A 27466-nucleotide genomic window follows, 5' to 3' on the forward strand; every position below is an offset into this window, starting at 1 on the left:
CCAGGGCTTCACACTTATCTTCTGTTCCCTTTTCTATAGAATATGCTGTTGTTTCTCTGATTATTGATCAGCAAACAGAAGTTTCTTCAAAGCTATTTTGGTTAGAATATTTCTTAAGGAATGGATGTATAACTCTACTTCTATAAGATTAGTTATACAGAACATAAAAAACTACACTTACTCAAATATGATGGAGAAAGAAAGGTCTAGCTGACTTTTCACTAATAGGAGTTCTTAATCTGAGGTTCAGAGAGAGAATTCAGTGATCTGCTGAATCTGGATGGGAAACTTCTTACTAACCTCTATGTGAGATTTAGCAATTCCTTCAATTAAGATTATAGGTAAAAAACCACAGTAGGATTAGAAATATCTATGAATTTGTCATTAATAAACATCACAGGTATTTTCACATTACATTACAATTACTGCAAACTCATCATTATTCAAAATTGCAGTACTTAGCAGAATTGTCACTAAAGCTTATTCTCTAATGTGAGAAGCATATATAATACTCTTAACAAAAATTTGCATTTTTAATATTTGTTAACTACATTTCAATACTAACTGGTTTCCTTTTTAAATCTATGCATTTTACTTCATAAAATCATGGATTATTATTAGAATTCATGGAACAAAAAAATGGTTGAGAACTCCTGCACTGTAACACAGAGAGTAGGTGAGATGATTACAATTCCAAAGGACTACTATGATAACTGTCATATCAGTTCTAATAAAATGACAGGCAAGTTTTGAAATATAAATATCTGTTTATAATTAGAAAGAACACAGAGACTTTAAGCTGATCATTTTCACTTGAAGAACACGAAGTATGTCTATAGAAAAATTACATTTTCAAATATCTATTAACTTGTTATAATTAAAACAATTATAGGATTATAAATGGTTAGGTACTCAGGACCCTTTAACGGTAATTATTTTTTTGTTGTGGTTGTGTTCTTTACTTTCAAGACTTTATAAAAGGACCAAAAGCCATTATAGGTGGAAGTGTCTTTCCTTCTAGCTAGCTTTCAAATATATATATACATTTTATTTTTAACTACTACAATTATGGCTTAGACATTTTTTGATCAATTATACTGGTGACAGCTAAAATGACTTAAAAAGGAATTCAAAGAAAAACACATACCTCTCCTATTGAAAGGAAGCTGCAAAAAAAACTTCTAATTAATCTATATTACTTCCCATTCTAAGCCAGAAACTAAACAATATAGGGTATTTCCTACAGACATTTTTAGCAGTTCAGTATTATATACAGAACATTTTCCTTAAATTATATTTAGTCAATATAGTTTTTTATTTAAATCATAACTTTTCATTTGTATTTGAATAATCATTTCCCCGAAAGACATATTTACCTTCAGCCAGTGCTGGTGATGCTGTTCTTGTCCCTCTATCTGTTTAAAGAAAGAAAAAAGGAAGAAAGTCTAAAACATTATTTTAATTTAAAACAAGTTTTAATTTTATGAAAACTAACTTTAACAACAAAGTTCATCAATGCTATCACATACCACATGCATGAGCCATATATTTCTCCCCTTGGATTAACTCAACAACTATTTATGGAGGACTTACTAAGAGTAACGCATGATCTTAAGCCCTGAGAAATACCAATAGGTGATACAACACCCTAGTTGTCACCCTCAAGATATTAAAAGACAAGCAGGTGTACCAAGAAAAGTACACAGTTCTCATCATAGCTTATGAAGCAGGAGATAACAAGGGAAAAAAAATTAGTAATTCTTCTTTATTCACATACCAAGAGAAAAAATTAGTAATTCATCTTTATTCTTGTAAAATTATCAAAAGAGGCATATTTCTATATTCTTATCACAGTTTAAGTTGTTTCAATGTATTAAAAAATCAGTTTTATTACAGGCACTAAGATCCTTATATTCCATGACAATAACCTATTATAAGCCAGAGGCACATTGGCAAAACTCACTGAACCACAAAGTCCTCTCTAGGACTGGTTTTACTTTTTCAAAGCCTTATTAAACAATTTTAGGTGAAATGAAATTTTAAGAATGAGTTTACTCTAACTTTGCAACTGAGAACAAAGCCAGATAACAAACTAGCTTAATTCACAGAGTGAGGAGATACATTTGACTAATGTAACTAATCACCTTTATGTGAAATTTTCTTCCCTAATTATTTATCTTATATAACCCAAGAGTCCCAGATTAACAAATATAACAAAAATTTCTATGTATAAAAGATTGGTAACATCTTGAGGGAACTGGGCACTGTCATCCAAGCGGCTAAGTGATCTGACACAGTCTTCCCAAGGCCAAAATGTGGCACTGTGTCTCTGACAGATTAAAAAAAAACAGAAACAAGAGTCCAGGAACCAAAAGATGAAAAGTAGACTGGCAACCTTAGGCTCCACTGGGTTAAAAATTCTGATTCTGCAGGAGAAGGGGAGGCGCTTCAGTCAGGAGCTACAGGAAGAATTCCAAAGCAATAATCAAACGGGAGAGGAATGAGGGGACGTGGCAGCGCGGGGCGGCAGGGGGTGAGGGTCCTGTAGACTGACCCTAACAACCACGAGGACTTATGGCTGCTGCTACACAACAGGCACAGGAGAGAGGGTATCGCAAACCTAGGGGATTCGACTGAGGCTGCCGTGCCCAGGGATAACTGGAAATGGGCAGCTGCAGCAACTATGGCCCGACAAGGATAAAGTCACTACAGGCACTGATCCCCTGGGGAAGAAAATCTGGGTCACTCTACCAGGAGAATGGATCAGCCTGTTGAACTGCTGGCTGAAGGTGAGGAAAATCTAGAATAAGCAGTGGACTGAAATAATGAACGTTATTCCACTAACCCTCCTGCTATAAGTCTGATGTAGAGACTGTGGCCAGCCACCACCTTGAAAGCTTCGCAGTAAAGGGCAAGCATTCAATGGAGGGTACAAGAGGGTGGGCCGTATGGGACACCTCTCAAGCTCTGCCTCACATCTGCACTCCAGCTGAGGCACCTCCCCTTAGCTGCTTGCTGCACTGCTAGGGCTCACTTCTCGCTCAAAGGCTTTGCAATAAGAGATACCTAATGGAACTCTTCGGCCATCCTGAGTCATAATGAACCTGGAAGCATGAAGGTGTTAATACCAACACGCTGGGCAACCCCTAACTGATGGGGGGATGAGGTCTGGTAGATAAATACCTTCTTCTTCCCACCAAAAGGCATATTCTTCATGTCTTCTGAGGGCTTCCTAAGGATCAAGCCCCAGCTGCTCACAGAACTGACCAGGTCAATAATACACCCTTAGACTGACTTTCCTTCTCTGTATCACGTGCCCTAGTTCTCCAACTTCTGTTTCTTGTTAATATTTCCCCAAATAAATCACCTGCCTAAAAAGTCCCTGTCTCAGGCTCTGCTTTGGGGGTGAAGCCAGGTCTAGACACTTGTCCTTCAGGATACCACACCTCCTTCCTTTCTGTCCCACCTCACTAGATGCTCCTTCATCTCCTTTGCTGAACTCCTCTTCTCTAAAATCCCTGAATGCTGTCAGGTCCCAGGGCTCAGTCCCAGGTTCTCCACTCTCTTTGTGACTTCATCCCATCTCAGACTTTCTGGATCATCTATATAGCTCAAATTTATTTATCCAATCCAGACATTTCTCTCCACCTCCGCACTCTCATAGCACTGCCTACTCAATATTTCCACTAGGATGTTTTAACAGAGACCTCAAACTTAACATGTTCAAAACTGAACTCCATCTCACTCCCCAAACCTGCAGTCTCCCTCCTCTCAGTTGATGGCACTTCTGTCCGTACAGCTGCTCAGGTAAAAACTTTGGATTCCTCTGCAGCTACTCTTTCTCATACATTCCATATTCAACTCAAACTCTCCCTACCTAAAATCTTCATGGCTACTATTCTATCTCCTGTTTACTCAATGTTGAAGGTTCAGCGGCATTAGCAGTATTAGATCTACTATTACTTCTGTATTCAAGCGCCTCTAGAACAGGCGTTGCAAAGTTAGATGCTGAGACCATGTTAGAAGTGCTAAGTGGGGCTTAATATCTACAGAGTGCCACAGCTATTAACATGCCAGATTGAAAATACAGGTGATCGATCCAATGCAAAGTACTCATATAAAACAATTTTTAGATGTTATAAAGTAATTAAATAAGTTTTGGAAACACTCAGTAGGCAAAAGAAACAGTCTGAGGGCTATATTTGGTTGATGAACCATCAGTTTACAACTTCTGCTCTAGAACTCTGTATTGTCTATAATTGATATAGTATTAATCCTTAATCTTTTACTTTCCTCCATCAGTTAGGAGATGAATGGAAGTTATTTATATTCAAAGCCTAACCGCTCTGGTTTTCCTCAAAAGCTCCTCTTGGATCAATGCTACTACAAATGGAATGAATAAACACATTTTTGCTTTTTCTGCCAAAGGAAAACTTCCTTCCCTAAGACCCAATGCAGCCACCCAGAAATAAAACAAGTGGCTTGGCTGGCCACTTGCATAAACCACAGGAGAAAAACCAGTGCCACTTACATAAAACCACAGGGAAAAAGTTCCATTGATTCTATTTTTAATAAATCAAGAAATAATAAAACACTTGTAACTGTTTTCACCCTTAGAAATCAAATGTCAGGTCCTAAGTAATGAATATTAGATAATATGTAAATTAGATAATCCAAGCATCTAAAATCTTTAAACCTAGAGGTTCCTCAAGTGTTAAAATTTCTCTGCCTCCAGCAAAACATAAGAGTTATGACTTCAGAGCACTGTCAGCCACATTTACAGCTTTCCAATATTTTGAATGATGGTAAATAAATATAACTGCATTAAATAAATGGTGTTGAAATAATCCCATGAAAAAATGAGATACAACCTTCTCAACCTAGATTGCATTCCTCCTTCACTTGGGTACATGATAAAATCTAATTGAGTTCAATTTGTTTAAGCTCCCCTCAACATACACAAAGCAATTTAAAAAGCCATCTTAGAAACAGAAAAGAGCACTTGAAATAAAGGGCCTATTGACCATGTTTGCAGATCAGACAATACTACAAAAGTGCATTATTACATAATTCCAACAAATATCTGATTTAAGTTTTAAATTTGAGAACTTGAAAAGGTTATTCTATACCTATTTGAGAAAAAAGAAACATGCAAATCTACAAAATTTTTTTGAAAGACAGAAGAACAGGTGAGATGGACTCATCCTACTTATTAATAATTAAAACATTGTGGAACTGGTGTAGATATATAGTGAGGGGAAGAGAACAGACATCAGAATAGGCCCAACTGTATATAAATGTAAAACAAAAAAACACCACCAAATATTTATCAGAAAGTCTATTTATGTATACAGCACCAAAATAGATACCTACAAGATACTATGATGAAAAAGACTGTGCTCTCTAAAAATGTCTAGTCTTACTATAGCAATTTAAATGTTCAAGGTAAAAACGAGTAGCATGAGTAACAGCTACATACAGTGCCGTGGCAATTACAAAATTCCAGCTAGGAAATCAGGTATTAGAAAAGATTTTATGAAGCTATGGAGCTCTGGTAGCTAAAGTAGATTCTGAAGAATGAATAGCATCTGGACAAGAAGGTAAAAAGTACAAAGAGAACATTCCATGTGAGGAATGTATAAAGTAGTCATCACAGGGCAATGAAGAAAGAAAATTTTATTTAATAAATGGTGCTGAAATAATTCCATGTAAAACTAAGATACAACCTTCTCAGCCTACATATTCTAGATAGAGAAGAGTTTAATTTCTTAAAGCTAAATCTCAAAAAATAGAAAATAATACCTTACTTATCTTTAGACGAATAACTTGAAGCACTATAAGAAATTTAAAATGGAGAGAATCAACCATATAAAAATTTAACATAAAGGAAATCTAAAATGTTTTAATAGTTCATGTAAATATACACAAAATCACATCAAGAGAGGAAAAGATTATCATGGTAATTTGTATGAGAAAGCAAAACAGTAAACACATATATGAAAAAATGTATATTCCCTAATAATAAAAAGGAAATATAAGCAAAGTGGTTTATAACACTGATTCTGGAATGAGATAAACCTGGGCTGAGTTTCCACTTATTTAAATTATTAGGTTATCTGTAAAATGTTATCTGAGCATCAGTTTCATTTATCTGTAAAATAGCAAAAATAATCTTAAAGATTGTATGAAGATTAACGGAAATGACAGTTTTGTTGAACATAATCACTATTTTTCTCATTTAATATTAAAATTACAACAATATATACATATCTATTTTGATATTCTATCTCGAGTACACTATACTTAAAAGTATCCATGTGTAAGACACTGCAGAAAAATACATGAATACAAATCTCAGGCTTCTATGTCATCCTACACCATAATTACTACCACAAAGCTGGTTTCATTAGAAGAAAGTGTGAAGGTTACATTAAGGGCCCCACTCCGTGCTATACCAAGAACTACATTTTCTATATTGATAAATTATCAAGGTATATATAATATATACGATCAACCTTGATATTATGTAATAATTAATACCTTATTTAACTATATAATCCTTTGATACTACATAACTTAAATACATCTTAAATTGGCACTATCAGTAAATGCGTAAACTCTATTGTAAACTCATGCTCCCAAAGGTATAAATTATAGACATTTCTCATGAGTCTAAAGAAGTTGTATTATCTCCAGGAAGAAGTAAATTTTACAAGTAACAGTTGAATAGACAGCTGTGGGTCTTCAGAACATGACTTTATTTTTGTAGGTTCTAAAAATTTCTTATAATTTTCATTTTCCCTTTTACTATAAGAGCAACACATGCTCACTAAACAAAATACAGAGGGAAAACAGAAAGAAAAAATATCACTACCTGTAATCCCACAACCAAAGCTAACTACTTGTAACAATTTATTTCATTCCCTTCTAATGCTTCTTCTATGCATATCTGTACACAATTGAACACCATTTTCTTTGTATGCGTCCTGTTTTTTATCATTCATATCATAAGCACCGTTTTCACATCATTAAAAATTCTTCCCAAATCATTACATCCCATCCTATCATATGGGTATATCACATTTTTTTCAAACACTTTCCTACTACTGTACATGCTATATCCAGGGCCTCCAAAAGCACATAAAGACTTTGTGCAGATTAGCAAAAGTTATCCCATTCTCAAATTATGAACTGGTATTTTATTGTACAACTTGAACAACTACACAAGGTAGCTGTGCCAGGGTTGGGGTTCAAGAACCCCAGCAACCAACAGATCTGGCTGTGCATGCATGTATCCCTGCCCATGAGTCATGCTCTTGCGTACTCACAAAAATAACCCCTGGACATCAAGGCACAAATATGCCTAAGCCAGTGCCAGACACGCCTGCCCCAGATTTCTCAGAAGAGACTACGACATTAGTTCCTGTCAGAGGGGGTGGTAGGGGTAGGGAGGTGGGAGTTTGAGAATCATCCCCTAAAAGGGCAGGTAAGTGAAAAAATAATCTCAGGGGATGCCTGGAACTGAATCCAGACAAGACACTGTTGTACACACCAGTGTGGCCGTGAGCATGAGCACTCCTGAGTCCAGACACGCCACAGATGCTGCTGTGCATCTACATACCAGGCAACCGCTGCTCCAAAGTGTGGCCAGAAGGCCTTGATCCTTAAACCCAGCCATGACCTCAGAAGTGACATTTCTGTGTTGTGCCTGATATACAGATGTGGCCCCTTTGTGCAGAGAACAATGTGAATAATTATCCTGGCTATGACCAACACAAATCTCTGTTGAAATAAGTTTAAACTAAGATACGTAGAGGTCTTGATACCTAATGCCAAATTGCTTTACAAAGGTGTGTTCCAATCTATACTGTCATCAGAACCATGCATCCTGGACAGGAGCTTCATTGTTTAAAAAGTGTGCCTGTGGGGCTTCCCTGGTGGCACAGTGGTTGAGAGTCCACCTGCCGATGCAGGGGACACGAGTTCGTGCCCCGGTCTGGGAAGATCCCACATGCCGCGGAGCGGCTGGGCCCGTGAGCCATGGCCGCTGAGCCTGCGCGTCCGGAGCCTGTGCTCCGCAACGGGAGAGGCCACAACAGTGAGAGGCCCGCGTACCGCAAAAAAAAAAAAAAAAAGTGTGCCTGTATGTGTGCTTGTACACGTACACATACAATATGGTGCCTTCTTCCACACTGCTTTTATTGAACTACTAATATAGTAGTTTTTCCTCCGCATTTGTAAAACTAACCCTTTCTCATTTTTCTATCAAGGCCTTACTTATTTTTAAGAGGATCACTGTCAAGTTTGAACTTCCTAGATCAAACACTCAATATAAATGTATATGATAAAGTTAGATATGGTCTTTAAATATTATCTTTCTGTCTACTAGGCTGCCATTTCATACGTACTTATGGTGTTTGAGACACTATGCTAAGCACTTGGCATGATTTATTTCATTGAAGGCTAACAATCTAATGAGATTAAAATTATTACCCTCTTTTCCTTGATGAGGCTTTAAAGGGTGAAGTAGCTTACCCAGAGTCACGAGAGAGGGAGGGGTGAAGGTAGAGAAGAAGGAAAGGGAAAGAGGGGGAGGAAGGCAGGGAATAGGTGAGAGAACTATTTTTCAGGAAAATGTTAAAGCAGTAACAGTTACAATATTCCTTTCTGTAAATGTGACTTTCTGTAAAATAAATACTACTTCCCTACTAACTTCCTCGTAAAATTATAATGATTCCTTAAAAAACAACCCACAGCAGCATAACTGGAAACCCTGAGGCAGGGGCTTCATAAAAATGATCACCAGGCTTTGGGAACATTATGCAGAACCTTCTTACTTCTGGATCTCCTGGCTACCGTCATCGCCTTGCCCTGATTACTGGACTTTCTACAATGGGATTTCTCTAATACCTAAATTCAGGTATGTTTTGGAACATACGGCAGCAAACATATTGTAAGATGCATTTGTGGACAACAGGTGCTGCAACCATCCCAACCTAAAGATTCCACAGGCTTAAGATATATTCTGTAAAACAAATACATACCCTATTTTTGCAGTCCCATAAACTCAAATTCTGTAAAACAAATGCTTGTTTCAAAGAAAATAGTTTTCAGTGTTGTTCATGTAATCTACTCCATATATTCAAAATCCCTTATATAATTTACACATAGGATTTAATTTTAAAGGAATGGTAAATAAGAAGAGAGGTAATAACAGGAAAAATTTACAATTCTATATGTAAGGCAAATATCATTTTCCCTAGGGTCAATTTTAGAAAAGATCAAATAAATACCTACTTGTTTAATTATACTTCCTCCTAAGAACATAATGCCCCAAAAGCATCCTAAGTCACTGTATTAGCACTGAAATGACTATCTTTTCCAGCTTCTTGCCCTGTTTCATCACCTCTACCTCTCCCATCACTGCCACTCTCTCCACTCTTAGTCCTACTCTGAATTAAAAAGTTTTAAAAAACAAACTATGACTAAATTTGGTTCATCTCAGAAATGCAAAGTCGGGTCAGAAAACCTAGAACTGATTTTTACCACATTAACAGATTAAAGGAAAAATACTCACATATGAACAGGTAAAGATGCAGAAAGAGCTTTTGATGAGAGCTATACTTACGTGTAATTAAAAAAAAAAACTTAGCAAAATAAGAATAGAAAGGATAAAAGGTATCTACCTCTACCAAAAGCCTATAACAAATTAAATCATTCTTAATGAAGAACTGTTAGAAACGTTCCCTTTAAAATCGAAGTGAGACAAACATGTCTGCTATTACTACTTCTATTCAACACCATACTGCAGGTTCAAGCCAACTTTAAAAGTCAAGAGAAAGAGATTAAGGGTCAAAAAAAATTTAAGGAAAAATCAATTCATTGATTGAGTTTGGCAAGGTAACTGAATATTATTATCAATATGAAAATCTGAATTGCATTTCTATTTTCCAGTAAAAAGCTCAAAAGAGAATTTTCCCCACAGACACAATTTACAATAGCAAAGAGAAATACAGTAACTAGGAATAAATCTAACAAAAGTTCTGCAATATATGCATGGAAAAAATCATAAAACTTTATAAAAAGCCATAAATAAATGTAAAGACATCATGTTCGTAAGAAGACTCAATACTGTAAGAAATGTCAATTCTCTCTAAAATTCATGTAAATATTAAATGCATTTCCAACCAAAATCCCCAAAGTATTCTTTTATAAAATTTTATAAGCTGATTCTAAACTTTACGTGAAAAAGCAAAAACCCAAAGAACAGTCAAAACGCTCAAGGAATCAAACAAGACAACTTGCCCAATCAGATATCAACATGTAAAATAAAACAGGGGCTGCCTTGGTGGCACAGTGGTTAAGAATCCGCCTGCCAATGCAGGGGACACAGGTTTGAGCCCTGGTCCGGGAAGATCCCACATGTCTCGGAGCAACTAAGCCCGTGTGCCACAACTACTGAGCCTGCGCTCTAGAGCCCATGAGCCACAACTACTGAAGCCCGCGCGCCTAGAGCCCATGCTCCGCAACAAGAGAAGCCACTGCAATGAGAAGTCCGCGCACCACAATGAAAAGTAGCTCCCGCTCGCTGCAACTAGAGGAAGCCTGCATGCATCAACGAAGACCCAACACAGCCAAAAAATAATTAATTAAAAATAAATAAGTAAAATAAAATAAAACAATAGTAATTAAGACAGAATGGTATTAACATAAAGACAAACTGGCAAATGAAAGACAGTACACAGTCCAAAAGCAGAATGCATAGTATAGGAACAAATACAGACTTTTATGAAGAGAAAGTAAATGTTAAGGGGCTGCACTGCAGATCACTGGGGAAAAGAGACTGTTGCATCAATGGAGCTGGGGTAATTGATTATTCACATAAAAAATAAAATAAAATCCCTATCCTATACCATACATAAACCAATTCTCATGGGATTAAAGACTTTAACTTGAAAGGCAAAACTCAAACTTTTACAAGAAAATACAGGAATGGTTCTTTACAATCCCAAGGTAGGGAAGGGGTGTTTAATTTAAATGAAATATAAAAAGCATTAACCATAAATGAAAAGACTGATAAAATTGATTACATTAGTATCAAAAACCTGTTTATCAAGACACTTTAAAGAAACTGAATATATAAACCACTAAACTACAGAAAGATACTGACAATGTATATAACAGAGAAAGGATTAGTATCTAGTATACAAAGAACTGCTAAACTCATAACAAGACAAAGAAATCAATGGAAAAAAGGCCCACAGTCATGAAGAGGCATTTCAATAAAAAGAAGCACAAAAGGCAAATCCTCAGCCTTGACATTTATCAGATAAAACAATATGAAATACCATTTTACACCCATTAGATTAGTAAAAATTAAGAACTCTAACAATATTAAGTGCTGGCAGAAATGGGTATCAATAGGTACTCTTAGACACCCAGTATGTGGGATTATAAATTGCTACAATCACTTTAGGAAACATTTGGCATTATCTTGTTAAAGTGAACACCACATACCCTACAATCTAACAGCTCTACTCTCAGGTATATACCTAGAGAAACTCTTGCATATAGATGCCAGGAGAAATGTACAAGTATGCTCAAAGCAGCATTCACTGTTACAGAGGGAAAAAAAACAGTAACACTGTTACTGTTACAGAGGGAAAAAAAAAAAATAACAAAACACTGGAAACAATCTAAACTGTCATTGATAGGAGAATAAATAAATTGTAGCTTTTTCACACAATGAAAATGTATAGAGCAGCCCAAAGGAGCTACAGCCACCTAGAAAGATAAGGATGATTTCAGAAACAATGATGAATTCATTAAAAGTCTCAAGAAGACTACATAATAATTTTTACATAGTTCAAGAAACAGCAAAACTAAAATACATATTATTTAGAGATGCAGACATTTATGGGTTTTTTTAATCTATAAAAGTGATAAACTTCTAAATACTCTCAAAAGTTTAAATACTCTCAAAATACTTTTAAATACTCTCAAAATTCAAGAGAGTATTTTCCTCTAGGGGGAGGCAGGGAAATTGTATAGGGAAGCAACAAAGTAGGTTCCTAGATCTTAATTAGTGGTGAGGTTCATGGACTTTCACTTTATGCTTATTAATGATTTATAACTTACATATCTTTCATATATGAAGTGCTGAAGCACATTACAGAACGGTTCGGTAAAATGAGTCAGTGAATTCTTAATCTGCATGTCATGCTTATGGTGACAGCAAACAAGCATGTTTTCTCCTATCACTGTTAAAGAAACTGATAAACCTACACACAAAGCACAAAGGTGAATGGTACAATTTAGTACCTTGACTTTCAGGAATCTGCTCCAGTTTCAAAATAGCAGAAGTTTTTAAGAGAAGCCTTGCCTCTTTCTAAGGTTTACAGTAAAAGCCCTCTTTTCTCCATCAGGATAATCAGAATCAGAAGTTGTTCAATTCAGCAAAATTCTTGATTGAGATAGATAGATGTAATATATATGGCATATTCATTAGCTAATCCTTTTATGAAGACCAAGACACATTCTTTGAATACGGATCACTTCTAGAGTACTGAATGGGATTTCCTGCATAGCCTACCGAGATTTTTCAAGCTCTCTGTGGTGAAGGACAGCTGTTTTGTTTTTAAATTTTCCATCCATCATGGTCCAAAGAGAAAAAACCCAGAATACTAATATACTAGGAAAAAAACCCTAGAATACTAAAAAAAAAAAAAAAAAAAAAAGTAGTTTTTAAAAGACTTGCAAAATTCAAATCCCAATTCTTTGCAGACTGGCAACAGTTTATGAACTAGTGCTGGTTTACAAAATGTAACATAAAGCATGAACTCTGGAGTCAGACTGTCAGGATAAGCTCCAGACAAATTACTCTCTCTCTGTTCATCTGTAGAAGGGATAACAAACAGTAATACCTACTTCACTGGATTATTGTGAGGAGTAAATGAATATATGCTTAGCACTTTAAAATATGGTTTATTGTATAAACGATACCCATAGATATATTTTTTCTAAAACACCAGGCTGTCTTTTTAAAATGTAATGAGAAATGAAAATACTGAAAATACAGAATGCTTTATATTTCTAGTTTTATAATTTTCTCCAATCTTTTACATCATTATTAGTGACCAATCACAACACTTCTCTCAAAGCCAGTCAATGATTGGTCACTGAACATCTGCTATCCAGGTCATACACAGACTGCAAAGCATATGGTTGTGTTTCCTCCTTGTCTCCCAGTGACAAACCCATGTGACATTTTACAAAAAAGGATAACCAAACAAGAGAACTTGCCAACAAAGATAAAGCTACAGTAAAGGAACAAAAGTGCTAACACTGGAAGTCAAATTCTAATGGAACATAAGTGGAGCTATAGAAGAAACAGCTGACTGCGAAGAACGTTGACACTGCTGCCATTAGGGAGACCAATACGCAGTCGAAGGAAGAACTTCGTGGAGGCAAACTTATCAATATAAGTGAGAAAAGTGGGTATGATGAAAAGGATGAAGATGTCTCAGAGGAAGTGACACCGACAAAAAAATTCTTATTAAAGGAACTCACAGATATGTTTCATGACATTGAGAAGGCAATGGATGTTGGAAGCCGATCCAGACTTAGAAAAACGTATGACAATTTGGCCAAGCCATAAAAATGATACTCCATATTGTAAGCTATACAACGGGGCGGGGGGCAGGAAGCATGTGATTTCTCAGTAAATATTATAGATCTAACCTATGTAAAAATACATAAATATTAATAGGTCTAACCTACATTAACAAAAGGAAAATGGTCTCTTTTGGAAGCAAAGAATACAAAGTCCATCCATTCATGTCCCTTTCTACAACTGTGGCAGTCCACAGAGTACCTCTGAAAATTACACTTCACAGTAACAGAGACAGACAAGTCCATGGTTGGAAAATCCAAAGTCCCAAGGCTAAGTCCACTTCTTAATTTGCTCTAGCCATTTTTCCTACTGCTGGAAATACACAACCTAAGTGTTTGGCAGCAATATACCAAAAGTGCCAAATATTGAGATAATGCTCTACAAAAGTATATATTTAAGTGCAACATGTTCTCAAACTTCTGGGTCTGAACTGCAGTATCACAAATTTCAAAATACAGATGGTTATATTTTGAGTCATCTATGCAGTCTTTTTAAAAAAGCCTTATTCCATACACTAGAATGAAAAAAACCAATCTATGCAAAATAAAACTAGGAACCACTGATAAAATCAAATGTACGCATGCCACTCTTAAAGTTTCTTAATCCTTAATATAACATTAAAAATTAAGGGAAGTAACTTGCAAAATCTGGTTGTATTGAAAGGTAATTTGTGTTGCTTACAAATAACATAAACCAGTGCACCATTTAGTCTGAGCTACTGCAGAATGACACCAACCAAGCCAGCATTACAGACCTGATCCATACTGGGCCTGTGAGCTTCAGAGAGAAGCTCTGTGCCTGGGTTGTCACACACTGCTCTCCTAATTCCAGAGAGTTCTATGACCCAAACAAATATTTAATCATCTTCCTGACAAAAATACGGATCCATATGTAATACAATTTGACAGAAAGAAAGCATTAGCTTTTAAACTTGAAGCAAGAATCTTAAGTCTCCCAAAGCTTCAATTTCTTCATCTGTAGAAAGGAAGATAATACCTATTCATAAGATTGACTCAGAAATAATGTACGAGGGGCACTTATTCCACTGTCTGGCTCTTTTTCCAGGTCTTAACCTGTCACATTAGGCCAACAGCATTCCCTCTGCATAGGTGCCGTTACTACCATTCTTGCAGTTTTCAAGGCCCAAAGAGTTTAAGCAGCACCAGAGGGTGACAGAGTTTTCTGTTTGTTGATTCAACAAGCAGTACTAAAATCTTTATCTTATCTCCAGCTGTGCTTGAGATACAAAGAAATAAGCCAATCTTTATCCTGAAAGAGGTTTATGACTTCCTGTGGAAATGATACTTGCATATGTAAAAAGTAACAAGTCCTTAACAATTCTGTCCATACTATATCACTGTTACAGACTACAATTATAATAGAAATTTAGATAAAATTTAGTGTGAGAAGGTATATTCCAAGATAATTAAGAATCTTTTCATGGGGCTTCCCTGGTGGCACAGTGGTTAAGAATCCGCCTGCCAATGCAGGGGACACAGGTTCGAGCCTTGGTGTGGAAGATCCCACATGCCGCAGAACAACTAAGCCCGTGCGCCACAACTACTGAGCCTGTGCTCTAGAGCCCGCAAGCCACAACTACTGAAGCCCGCACACCTAGAGCACGTGCTCCACAACGAGAAGCCACTGCAATGAGAAGCCCGCGCACCGCAATACAGAGTAGCCCCCACTTGCCACAACTAAGGAAAGCCCACATGTAGCAACAAAGACCCAATGCAGCCAAAAATAAATAAATACATAAATAATTTTTTTTTTTAAAGAATCTTTTCATGGACCCCACAACACATCAGTTCATTCAACAAAATGTTTGGCTCTTTCCCAGGACTGAAAGCCTGTTCATTGTCATTGTATCCCCTGCACTAAGCACAATGCCTGACACGTTGTAGTCTCCAATGTGTGTATCCTGGATGAGCGGATGAGTAAATTAAGCAAACAATATGAAAAATGATTTAAGGATACCAGAATAAATGTGACTTGTTTAGAGTTATGGCCCCATAAGACTGGCCATTCTGCTAAAAGGATTTGTTTGGGAAAATGAGAGATAAGGAGAGATCAGTAAAAAAGTAATGGATTAGGGGACTTCCCTGGTGGTCCAGTGGTTAAGAATCCGCCTTCCAAAGCAGGGGACTCAAGTTTGATCCCTGGTCAGTGAACTAAGATCCCAATGCCGCGGGGCAACTAAGCCCGTGCCCTCTAGAGCCTGCACACCACAACGAAGACCCCGAGTGCCACAACTAAGACCCTATGCAGCCAAATAAATAAATATTTTTTTAAAGTTATGGGTTAACTGGGGCTTCCCTGGTGGCGCAGTGGTTGACAGTCCGCCTGCTGATGCAGGGGACACGGGTTCATGCCCCTGTCCGGGAGGATCCCACATGCCGCGGAGCGGCTGGGCCCGTGAGCCATGGCCACTGAGCCTGCGCGTCTGGAGCCTGTGCTCCACAGCAGGAGAGGCCACAGCGGTGAGAGGCCTGCATACCGCAAAAAAAAAAAAAAAGTAATGGGTTAACTGATAAAATTTAGAAAAATGTGTTATTTCCCCTATTTAAATTTAAATTAATAAACAGACTTTAAATAAATTACTCTAAGGTGTGCACCGTGGTTTTATAGATAATGGTTTTTCCAGGCTAACAAAATAATTCAATTGCAACAAGCATAGATAACCACTTTGAAGAGATACTGTATGTCTGATTTGTAGTATTACTGCACAATTATCTGAGTAGTCATCAAATAGTAGATTTTTCAAAACTATTAAAAAATGCCTTGTCACATAATTTTTTTTAAAAAAATGTGCTAAACTGTTTCCTAATGGCAATTCAACAAAGATTAGTAGCGGACTTCCAACACCAGATGTCACATGCAAGGCAGAGTATAAAATGCTGAGTAATAATATAAGACCTGCCCGCCAGAAGCTCACAGTCTATGAGAAGACACATAAATTATTGCAATACAGTGTAATACAATGCTATACCAGAGTTCTGTGGATAAAATGCTTTGGGAAAACAAATGAAGGAGTAATTGAATTCTGCCTAGAGGACAGTGTCAGAGAAAGCTAGAGGAGTGATGGCCCTTGAATTCGCCTTGTATGTTTAAAAACACCACCACCACTAACAACTTCCAAAAACATTTTTCATATGCTTTAAATTAAGTAAAACATTTTTTTAAGTATTTATATGAGCATATCCATTAACCGGGGAAAAAAGGATATTCTCTCCTCCTAAAAGGGGCATTTTAAATGCTATCCATCTGGTTGCTAACAAGGGGCACATAACAGGTTAACGCTAAAGTCCTTAAGAAAAAGCTTTGTTAAACTGAGACTGAGGCAACATCTAGAATTCCAGAGAACATAGAACTTCCCTGGCAGTCCAGTGGTTAAGACTTCACCTGCCAGTGCAGGGGGTGTGGGTTCGATAGGGAAGCTGAGACCCCACATGCCTCGGGGCCAAAAAAATCAAAACATAAAACAGAAGCATTATTGTAACAAATTCAACAGAGACTTTAAAAATGATCCACATCAAAAAAAAATCTTAAAAAAAAAAAGAAAGAATTCCACAGAACAACAGGTAAGATTTTTCAGTCCCACTAAACAAAAACCACGCCAATTTTTTCAACAATTACTAGCCCATTTGCTATGCATGTTTAAATCTTAATCTGTTTGTCTTTTTTTTATTTCTACTTATTGGAGAGTTTAGATAATTCTAGATATTGACTACTCAAGCCTGAACTTATATACCAACTAAGGGGGAAACACGTTCAAGAGAGGACATGTACTCATCGTGGTAATCATTTCACAATATATGGAAATCAAACCATCATGCTGTGTGCCTTAAACTTATGCGGTGATATATGTCAATCACTCCTCAATAAAACTGGAATAAACAGATAGGAAAAAAACACGTACTACTCTAAAAATTATTCTTTAATGACCAAAGTGTGTGTGTGTGTTGTGTGTGTGTGCGCACGTGTGTGTGTTAAAGCTTTATCTTTAAAACACTGTCCAAAAAAGCTACACATCCTGGGATAAAATCGATTTTTTCTGTGTCTATCTTCTCCTCTTTAAAAACAAACTTACATATCCTACAGGCTTTTTTCTTAAGAATGAAAGTAGCCACATGGTATCTAATGGGTTCAACAGATACAAAACATCAACAAAAACAACTACAAAAACATCACATCATATAGGTTAATTTAATTTCTCAAAAGAGCTGGTAATTCTTTAATGGAACTTTGCTTTTCCTAACTTTAAGAGGTTTTACAGAGATATACAAGTGGAAAATAATCAGTATTTCCAGATTTTTGGCATACATATGTATATTACCTAATGCTGCCTCTTATGTACTAAGAAGGGACTGTCATTCCCTGAAATTACTGTCAACTTGTACACATACCATTTTGTGCTACATGCTCAAAATAGTGTATGAGTGTTATTCTTAAACATTAGTATAAACACAAGAATATAAGGCAAATCAATAAATTAAAGCTTCTCCAACCTATGTAGAGAGAAAACTAATATTGTGCTATCTTTATTTTACAGACTTAGTTTACATGATTTAACAGATGAACATCCACAAACCAAAGGAATGTATCACTGCAATACTTCAACTGCTGTTATGAATACCTTCATATCATCAGTAATTTTTACCTATATAAAAAAATGAACAAGATATGATTTTAAAATAAATCACATAATTTAAAAATAAATCTAAAATTTTAAATGTGCCTTTACAAGGGAAAGATCTGGCAGGCACCGCCTCAAATGAGGGATCAAACTTAGTATCATCAAGAAACGTGACAGACATTGCATGCCTCCTGATGTGATACAATGGGACATCCTCAATAATATCCTATGTAAAATACCTGTCAAATATGTTTAGCCTGAATCTATTTACAAGGAGACATAAAACAGACAAATCCAAATTATGGAACAACTTCTAAGACAACCTGCCTGGATTGGAAGGAGCAGGTATGAGGTTACCAAAAAAAAGCAGGCGTTCCATTTCGGCCATGTTAAATGCGCCAGGTCAAGGGCCTCCAAATGAAACATACACGGAGGGTGGATGGAGTACAAGAGTAGAGGTCATGGAAGGTCAGCCCACAAATACTGCACCTCCACCCCTACGACTTCTGATTTTGAGAAAATGATCCAAAGACCAGGGATTCTTGAGAAATCATTCACAGTGGCAGCAACAAAAGACCAGTGCCAGTGTCCTAACCAGACTATATATAACCTGGACTGTGTTTTCCTGATGCTTGCCCTCCCCTTTGGTTACTGCTCAGTTTCTGGAGCCTGAATTCCTAGTCTCTGCACCAATTTTGTGAGCTTACTTGCCAGCCTCCCAATAAATTCCTTTTCTATCCAAATCACCCTGTCAATTTCTGCAAGTTGCAACCAAAGATGTTTGAATTAATTATAAAGAATATTCTGGGCTCAAATACAAAGCTAATTATAATTTCCTTCCTGATTTAAAGCCATTGCTACAAATAAGCAAAACTTAACTATGTTACAAATGTAACTCAGGTGCAGAGTATGAAAATACTATGAAATTAAAGATGACATAAATCAGCTTTTTGAGACATTTAAGAGGTGACTGTATCACTAAAACTAACACTTGAAGTTCCAAAGTATAAAATTTGAACATTAAAAAAAGTATAAGAGAACATCCAGAAGCGATGACAAAATACCAAGATCATTTTAAACTGTATCAATCAAATAAAAAACTAAAAAAGCTTTCCAGAAAAATTAAACACTGAAGCATGTTTTGAGAAAATAACACTAGAATGATACCGGTTTTTACAAAGTGTTCTCTCTGGGGTAGGATGCCTTCTTTTTTCTTTATAAATTGCTCCAAGAACAGTAATGAAAAGATTCTCCACCTGGGTCTACCTTTTCTTTAGACCCCTATTTCACATGCTTCCTCACTAAAAACCAAGACATAAGTAAAACTACTTTTCATTGTTTCTGAAAACCTTTCACAATTCAAGTCAAAAGTGAATTTTTAGCTATACTAAAAGCTAACACTTCTTACATCCTTGATAGTAGTATCCTGTAGTCCTATAAATCCCCTAATCCGTTTTGTATTTTAAAGAAATACATTTAGAGGAAGTAAAACACATGTTAAGGGGAGTAAGAACCTTTAGAACTATAGGAAACATCTGCTTCAATGAGGAAAGGGGGCTATTGGTACTGGTGAATACCTACTGTGTGCCACACATTTTGCTGTAGACCATAACCTCTCTGTAAAACACTAGAAAGCAGGTGATGTTACCCTTTTTATAAAAAGTAAATGAGGAAAATTAACCTCAAAAATTGGTTTACTTACCTCATGTCAGTGCTAACAAGGGGTGACTCAAGCACAGATATGCCTGGTCCCAAAGCTGATGTCATTTTATCCACAACAAAATGCCTCAATGGGCACATTCTTCTCGTAAAAATTTGTTTTCATTGATATTTTTCTTATTAGAAAAACAATAGTAACCATTACCCTGAATAAGCAGAACCTGTGGGATGTAACCATAAAGCAACTTTTTGTTCACTGCTGTCCTTTAAAGTTATTCTTTGGTGACAGTTAATGTCCCTGAACTTTTATTTCGGCAAGCCTATGACTTTGGTCATTTTCAAATTATAAAAACTATCTGAGTTTACAAATTGATAAATCCAGTTTAGTACAACTGTCAAAATTTTTCATTCAAGGTTACAGCTTCTCCCCTATGCAGGCTAGCAGCTTAGGCAGTATTAGAGGGCTGTGCTTTACCCCTCTCCGTTCCACCTTAGTAACCCAGGGTGGTCAATTAAGCGTCTCTGCAGGACATGGGCACCCTCTTAGCTCAAAAACGCATAAAGCCGATCTGTCAGGAACTGCTTTCAGGGTCCTGGGAAGCTCTCACCCACCCCAGCCCTTTGAGATCTCTCATTGAAATTCCCTTGATGGAGAACAATGCATCTCCTCTGGGAATCCAGCTGTTTATTCCTCCCCACTCCGCCCCATACCACCCTGCTCCTATGGGCTTCCTCTCACTAGTGGCCCTCATAAGGTCTACAGGAAACACGTACCCCTTGCCCCAAAGAACACTAACCCACAAAGGGTCTTCGTTTTCCTGAGCTGCCAGAGCAGACAACGTCTCCTTCGCCCAGGCATGGGTGAGACAGACATCAACCCACTGTGTCCCCCAAAACTGAACCAATCGCAGAGTAAGCTGTCCAAGTCACTGCCTGTACTTGGGGGCGGGGCACCAGACTGGGAGGGATATTAGAAGAAACTCCTAGCATACCAACAACTCAGTTCAAAAACTCTGCTAATTTCCAACTTCCTGAATCTTTTTATACCAACAGATGGGGCAGGTGTTAGAAGTCACAAGATCCATTTTCTGGCTCTTTCTTTTGCAAGACCTGAATGGCGTTCTTACAATTCATCTCAGAATTGTGCATCTACTGACTGAGGGCTAAACTCAGAGTAAGAGTTCCATTTTAACATCTTATTACATAATATACTTAACACTTTTTCTAAAACTTCCACCAAAAGTGGGAAGAAAAATCCATAATCCCACCAGAGTTAGCCACTGCTAACTGCTTTCCATTCTGTAGAGTCCATTTGTCATCTGAAAATTTCCTATTTCAAGTTTTAACTTTTTAAAATCGTGAACGAAAACACCTCATTTATATAATTTCATTGAGCAATCCATTTTTCCACACAATCTAAGCATGCCATTTTCAAACACCAAATTTCCACTGAACCAATGTGCAGGTGGCTTTCTGAAACTTGTCTCTCTCTGTCACTCCCCAAAGTCAAAATCCCCACTGCCAGAAATTAAACTTCAATCTTTTTAAATTAAGCATAATCTGTATGGTCTCCTATATCTGCTACACCTCTAAATGTGGTTTTAAACCATGTATTCATCATATAAAATCATACTGCAAGAAAAATGTGAATGTCGGAGAAGTTTCTGATCATGTAATTTGACCTACACTCACATGAGTTGGTCACAGCTCCACAATGGCTACTCAAAGTATCTCAGGATCCATCTTCACCAAGGCGAGGAGGTTGAATTCACAAAGCACAAAAGAACAAATATGCTATTCCTTCATAACATGGTAAAAACCAAGCTTGCAGCAGGGATCAGTCCCCATCTGACTGCAAATAAAACTATTACTACCCATACATATATATTTATTGGCTCCACACTCATTGTCACAACTGCCAAAAAGTTTATCTAATACTCAAGAGGAGATTTATGGGAACTTTAAACGTTTGGGTTTTAAAAAATTGTTCATTTATAATAATTATGAATAATAATTAAATGGATGAATTATTCATTTAATTATTCATAAAATTTCATTTATTTTTGGCTACATTGGGCCTTTGTTGCTGTGTGCGGGCTTTCTCTAGTTGCGGCGAGCGGGGGCTACTCTTCGTTGCGGTGCTTGGGCTTCTCATTGCAGTGGCTTCTCTTGTTGCGGAGCACGGGCTCTAGGCGCGCGGGCTTCATTAGTTGTGGCACGCGGGCTCAGTAGTTGTGGCTCTCGGGCTCTAGAGCACAGGCTCAGTAGCTGTGGCGCACGGGCTTAGTTGCTCTGTGGCATGTGGGATCTTCCCGGACCAGGGCTCAAACCCGTGTCCCCTGCACTGGCAGGCGGATTCTTAACCACTGCACTACCAAGGAAGTCCCAAAACTTTAAATGTTTAAAACTGGATTTGGGGATTAATTTTGTTAAAGTTTCACATATAATTTGCCATCCATTCACGGAGCACACATTTAAAATTTTGTTTTAAAGCCATGTTTCAGCAGATGAAGTGAGAAATAAATTCCATTTAACATGCTACCAAGAAAACAGCATTCATAGTTCTCAGTCCAAAGAATCTTCACTCTTCTCACAAGTTTGTGTCAGTAAAAACTCACAGAATTACAAAAGCGCCCGAAGAAAGAAAAACAATCAGTTCTCTCAAAGCTGACAACAGATGCATTCACTCAAAAAGTACACAAGAACAAGGAGCGTGGGCAAATACTGACGTGTCTTTATGTATAACTGTGGAGGGTGTGTGTGCACTCATACAACATGCATATATGTGCAGAGACGTCTGGAAACATGTTCACCAAAACAGTGACTACTTAGATGGTGATTTTTGCTTTTTACTTTTCTATATTGTTTCAATTTTTATGAATATGAGTACATATTTTTACAAGGAAAGAAGAATGCTATTTGCTTTATTACAATATGGTATGAAAAGCAACAGTAATCAAAGTACTTGGTACTGGCAGAACGACAGACATGTAGACCAATGAAACAGAAATGAGAGTCCAGAAATAAACCCATATATCTATGGTCAACTGATTATCAACAATCAATATCAATCAAAAATACCAAGGCAGGCTTCCCTGGTGGCGCACTGGTTGAGAGTCCGTCTGCCGACGCAGGGGACACGGGTTTGTGCCCCAGTCCGGGAAGATCCCACATGCCGCGGAGCGGCTGGGCCCGTGAGCCATGGCTGCTGAGCCTGCGCGTCCGGAGCCTGTGCTCCGCAACGGGAGAGGCCACAACAGTGAGAGGCCCGCGTACCGCAAAAAAAAAAAAAAAAAAAAAAACCAACCAATTCAATAGGGGAAAGGACAGTCTCTTTCAACAAATGGTACTGAGACACCTGGATATTGATATACAAAAAGATGAACTTAGATTTTACTTCACACTATATACAAAAGTTAATTAAAAATGGATCAAAGACCTAAACGTAAGAGCTAAAACTGTAAATCTTTTAGAAGGAAACATAGGAGTAAATCTCAGGACCCTGAGTTGGGCAAAGATTTCTTGGACACAGCACCAAAAACACGATCCTAAACACAAAAGAAAAAAAGATAAACTGGACTCCATCAGAATTCAAAAACCTTGCAACTCAAAAGAGACCATTAAGAAAATAAAAAGATAAGCCATTGACTGGGGGAAAATATTTGCAAATCATGTATCTAATAAGGAACTTGGATCCAGACTATATAAAAGAACTCTCATGACTCAGAAATAGACAACCCAATAAAAAATGGGCAAAAGATTTGAAAAACATCTCACCGAAAAAGATATAAAAATGGCTTTAAAAGATATTCAGCATCATTAGTCATCAGTCATTAAGGAAATATAAATTCAAACCACAGTAATATATCACTTCACACCAACTAAAATTGTTATAATCCAGGGACTTCCCTGGTGGCACGATGGTTAAGAACCTGCCTGCCAATGCAGGGGACATGGGTTCAAGCCCTGGTCCGGGAAGATCCCACATGCTGTGGAGCAACTAAGCCCATTTGCCACAACTACTGAGCCTGCACTCTAGAGCCCGCGAGCCACAACTACTGAGCCTGCGTGCCACAACTACTGAAGACTATGCGCCTAGAGCCCATGCTCCACAACAAGAGAAGCCACCGCAATGAGAAGCCCGCGCACCGCAACGAAGAGTAACCCCCGCTCACCACAACGAAGAGTAGCCCCCGCTCACCGCAACTAGAGAAAGCCCACACACAGCAATGAAGACCCAACGCAGCCAAAGATAAAATAAATAAATTTATAAAAATAACTAAATAAATAAAATTGTTATAATCCAAAAAGACAATGACAAGTGTTGGGAGGATTTGGAGAAACTGAAATCCTCATATGGTAGTCTGGACAACAGCAGGTTTTTAAAAAATTAAACATAAATTTACCATGACCCAGCAATTCCATTCCTAGGCATCTACCCAAAAGACATGAAAACATATGGCTGCACAAATGTGCAAAGCAGCATAATTCTCAATAGCCAAAAAGTAGAAACAAGGACTTTCCTGGTGGTCCAGTGGTTAAGAATCCACCTTCCAATTCAGGGGACACGGGTCTGATCCCTGGTCAGGGAACTAAGATCCTATATGCAACGAGGCAACTAAGCCTGCACGCTGCAACTACTAAGCCTGAATGCCACAACTAGAAGGAAGCCCGCGCGGCACAACGAACAGCCCGCGCACCGCAACTAAGACCCGACACAGCCAAATAAATAAATAAATATTTTTTTAAAAAGAGACGATCCAAATGTCCATCAACTGGTAAATGGATAAACAAAATGTAGTATATCCATATAATGGAATACTACTCAGCAATAAAAAGGAACGAATTATTGGTATACACTTGACCCTTGAATAACATGGGTTTGAACTGCACAGGTCCACTTACACGTGGACTTTTTTTCACTAAATATGCAATGGAGTAAGTACTACATGATGAGGTTGGCTGAACCTGAGAATGCAGAACTGCAGATACAGAGGGCAGACTGTAAAGTTATACACAGATTTTTAATTGTCTATATATAATATGTTTTTCCCTAAACATACATACTTATGATAAAGTTTAATTTATAAGTTAGGCACAGTAAGAGATTAACAATAATAAAATAAAACAATCATAACAACATACTTAAAAGTTATGTGAATGTGGTCTCACAATATCTCACTGTACAAATTTAACACTTTTTCCATCTTAACTAAGCACTTATACACTGTGGCCATAACTTCTGCAGTTGGAGGTGTGACAGCAAAACAAGCACAAGTTTATTTTTGCTTCTTCACAATTTCACAAACAGATTTGCTCTTACCTTAGATCTTAGCAACCTCAGAATAAGACTTTTTTTCTTTCCTTATTAAGTCAAGAACTTTCACCTTTTCACTTAAAGGAAGCACTTAACAGCTTCCCTTTGGCATATCCAAATTGCTAGCATCACCACTCTTGCAGTTGGGGCCATTATTAAGTTAAAGAAGGGTTACTTGAACAGAAGCACTGCGAAACCATGACAGTCGATCTGATTACCCAGATGGCTACTCAGTGACTAAAGAGCAGGATATACTGGACAAAGGGATGACTGACATCCTAGGCAGGATGGAATGGAACAGGCACAAGATTTGATCATGCTACTCAGAACAGCACACAATTTAAAACTTATGGATTGTTTATTTCTGGAATTTTTGATAGAATATTTTCAGACCCAGGGTGACCAGGCTGAAACCACAGATAAGGGGGAACTACTGTAAGCGGTTACCTGGGGCTGGGGGTAGGGATGAAAATGAAGTATAATAGGGAACAGGGAACTTATCGGGTTGATGGTAATGTTTCAAAACTGGATTATGATTCAGTAAATTCAGTAAATTTTCAAATTCACTAAATTTCCTAAGAATCATGGAATTGTACAAAATGGGTGAATTTTATGATAGGTATACTTCAGTAAAAAAAATTTTTTAAACAATAGCAGGAAAATAGTTAACACATGGTTATGTTTATTGACAGAATTATTGGTTTCTTCTAGATGCCAAAGTTAAAAACCAGTGATACAACAAAACTGTGTTAAAAGAAAATATACATTAAAATAGCATATCATAATAGCACACGTAACACTTATCTCCATTATCAGGACTATAGGTGATTTTTACTTTCTACTTTTTTGTACAGTACTTCAGAGTCATGGGAGTACATCTGTTTGACCAAATTAGCTAACAGCCCCGCATCTTTACTAAGATTAAAAAGAGAAGTCACCTGCTTCTTTCATATTAATTATATAATCTGGCTATACAGGATCATAACAGGAATAAAGCTATATAAAGACAAACACACACACATGGATATTACATATTTGTATATTCCTATACCAGAGACTAAAAAAGAAAGCAGAATTATCCAAAGTCTGCTCCAGAACTCTCTGGATAGGAATCCAGCAAGGTTATACCTAAAGAGAAGGGGACTGAAGGTAAATTCAACGTATGCTTTAACCCAAATGAATGTAATGAATGAAGCTGACTTCTTGGTACTTTTGAAAATAACTTGGTAAATATATTTATGAAATACCAGAACATATTAAATATTTAAATCTATTCACTACTATTCAAATAATGAATAGTTCCTAGCAGTCTTTTCCAGAAACCTCAACTAACTCATGAAAAGGTAACTTACAGTTCCCATTTTACAGAAGACGATGGAAGAGAGTGTACATAAAGATTTTAGGCACAATGAATTAGTTAAGAAGCCCTGATGTGCAATGTGACCTTGCTACAAGGGGAAAGACGTGCCTGGGATAAACTGTCTTAGAGCGCCTGTTTAACCCTACTTTATGACTTGAGGGCAGTTTCCTGTAACACCATAAACTAGTTATACTTCTTAAAAAACTGTTCTTTCATCTTTCACTTGTGAGGCCCAAATAAAATCCTAGAAGGGGTCTGAGAGACCAGAGGCAGTAAAAGGACTTCACAAAAATTTCTGCTTGTATACCTCAACTAGGAATTTCAAAGTGCTTAAACATTTTTAAAAATTAGTTAAATGCATAAGCTATCTACCTATCCAAACTAGACAAATTGAGAATGGTTTAAAAAGTTAAATTTGATTTTAATAAAACAAGATAACACCATTTTTAAGTTGCTTATAAAGAAAACACTGAAAATCAACTAAAATGAAGTTCTTAAAAGGCACACATTAAATATGCTAATAGACTACTAAAAAGGGGTCAGTGACACATACCAAAGACAGAACACTGGCCAGTTGTCACCATGACACATACTATAATGGAACTTAGGCACACCCATTTCAGAGGGTTGCCAACTCCAGGCTACATATTTTGACTATTGCTTCAACATACTGTTCTATAAATAAAAAGAAAAGCTTTAGTTTAATTATATTCACATTTTAATATAGGAAGTCCCACTTATCAAAGACTATTTCCAAAATGCTTCAGCCTTTCATTTTTAGGCATCAACCTACTTTTACCCACTAGCAACTTAGCACTAGTG

General features: G+C 37.1%; 1 protein-coding gene across 15 annotated transcripts in view; it reads right to left on the minus strand.

Moving 5' to 3' along the window:
* CYRIB (CYFIP related Rac1 interactor B) overlaps nt 1–27466 on the minus strand; it is a 153466-nt gene that overhangs the window by 52005 nt on the left and 73995 nt on the right. For all 15 annotated transcript variants that reach the window (XM_027132466.1, XM_027132453.1, XM_027132463.1 and 12 more), the window contains one exon: nt 1377–1415. The gene's annotated coding sequence lies outside the window, so the exon portion shown is untranslated. The remainder of the gene's footprint in view (nt 1–1376; nt 1416–27466) is intronic.

Source organism: Aethalodelphis obliquidens, unplaced genomic scaffold, assembly GCF_003676395.1.
Source record: "Aethalodelphis obliquidens isolate GAN/ISIS:26980383/991018 unplaced genomic scaffold, ASM367639v1 scaffold41, whole genome shotgun sequence".
NCBI classification, from domain to species: domain Eukaryota; kingdom Metazoa; phylum Chordata; class Mammalia; order Artiodactyla; family Delphinidae; genus Aethalodelphis; species Aethalodelphis obliquidens.